We start from the raw sequence: 2237 nt of genomic DNA on the forward strand, positions 1-2237 counted from the left end.
GCACTTACTTGAGCCAAAAGCAAGCCAATTGGGTAGATTTTCATGTTTCCTTTGATTTAATCAACCATATATGAATTCATGCTATTTCATGAGGTTTTGTGCTATAATTGTCACATATTATGAAAGAATGAATATCTCATGATTTTGAGCATAGCTTTGATGTGTTTGGTTGATTAATGATAGGTGAAGAAAGCTTGGAGAAAGGTTGATGCAAGAAGGAAGGGCTAGGAGGAAGAGAGAACAAAAAGTTTGAGCAAAAGTTTGCCCTCAAACTTTAGCTCAAACTTTTGGATTAATTATGAACCAGGAAGTAAAAGCTGGAGCAAAAGTTAGACCCCTAACTTTTTGGCTAACTTTTGGGCAAAAGCTGGAGCAAAAGTTAGACCCCTAACTTTTTGGCTAACTTTTGGCATGAAAAACACTCCCTGGATGCACAAAAAGTTTGCGCCAACGTTAGCCCCCTAACTTTTTGGCTAATGTTGGCACATGAAAAACACTCCCTGGACTAGCAAAAGTTTGCGCCAACGTTAGCCCCCTAACTTTTTGGCTAACGTTGGCGCCATGAATAACCAAGGGGAGGCCAACGTTGGAGCAAAAGTTAGACCCCTAACTTTTGCCCCAACGTTGGTATCAGCAAAACAAGGGTGCTGATGTGAAAAGTTGGAGCAAAAGTTAGACCCCTAACTTTTACTCCAACTTTTACTCAAGCTTTCATGATTCCAACCCGGTTCAATTCGGTTCTTCTCCAAACTCCAAGAGCAATCAACCAAGGCCTCTCTCAACCCAATTCCACCAAGAGCAAAGGCCCAATTGAAGGCTTGAAGACCATTTGAAGAAAGTGTATAAATAGATTAGAATTTAAGTTTTGAAGAGAGCTTTCCCTTTTAGTTTTCATAGAGAGTTTTCGGAGAGCTTTTGGTGTTGAGTGAATTTTAATTTCTAAGTCTCGGGGAAGGAGAATTGAATTCCCTTCCTCTTAGTTTTCTTGCTTTCAATTTCAATTACAATTGTCTTGGATCTTGGGTTGGAGAATTGAAGGAATTCTGTTTCAATCTCATCCTAAGATATCTTTGTTTAATTTTACTGCACAATTGAATTCAGTTTCGGTTAATTGCTTTTCATCTACTTTCTTTGCAATTTACATTTTCTTTGCAATTGTTCTTGATTGGATCTAGGAAGGCATTGAGATCTAGACTTGGCTTTCTAGTCTCTTGGGTCCTGAGATCCGGAATTTCCATTTCCCATTCCCTGTTTACTGTTTTCATGCTCATTTACATTTTTGTTTTAAGATCCGGTTCGATTCAAGTCCTTCTTTACTTCTCTGTTTGTTGCAATTTTACATTTCCTTGTTTAATTTCTGCAAATCCAACTCCACATTCCCTTTACAATTCAAGCCATTTACATTTCTTGCACTTTAAGATTTTGCAATTTACATTTCTTGCGTTCTAAGTTTCTGCCATTTAATTTCTTGTTCTTTAAGATTCAGCACTTTAATTTCTGTTCTCTTTAATTTCATGCCAATTACCCATTCCCTTTACTTTCTATGCAATTTAAATTCTGCAAATCACAAATCTCTCAACCAAATCTTGATTCGCTTGACTAAATCAACCACTAAACTAAAATTGCTCAATCCTTCAATCCCTGTGGGATCGACCTCACTCCCGTGAGTTATTATTACTTTATGCGACCCGGTGCACTTGCCGGTTAGATTTGGGTGTTTTGGAGAAATTCGTTTCTCTACGAAAATATCCCATCAATGAACCAAATTTGCTTGCCTTTGATTTGGTTCCTCATTTTGGTAGAATGCTCCTTTGACTAGGAAGCACTGTCCAAGTTGATGAACTTCTTCAGAGAGCTCTTCTCAGAACATAAACCTCAAAACACTGGTTCTCTCTCCTTATTCCAGAATAATGAACAAAATTTTTTTTGTATCTCCTTACATGTTGCTGAGTTGCTCTCTCCTAGGTCAACTCCTTGAGTTGTGTGCTTCCCAGAGGTGACATTTCACTTTCTTCCATTAACCCCAAAATCAGGGATTTCAAATCTGATTTTCTTGCTTGACCGAAGTCAACTGAGTAGCAAGAATGGTGGTTCAGTGATGAGTCCCAAATCCATACCATTAAGAATGTGCTTTGGCTCCAAGTAACTTTGTAAACCATTGGTTTACAGTAGCATAGATCAGACATACCTTTTGCCATTTATCCAAAAATAGTGTCGCAGAGAGTTGGAGATGCAGT

This window comes from Arachis ipaensis, chromosome B2 (genome assembly GCF_059453495.1).
Source record: "Arachis ipaensis isolate K30076 ecotype BB chromosome B2, ASM5945349v1, whole genome shotgun sequence".
Classification (NCBI taxonomy): Eukaryota; Viridiplantae; Streptophyta; class Magnoliopsida; order Fabales; family Fabaceae; genus Arachis; species Arachis ipaensis.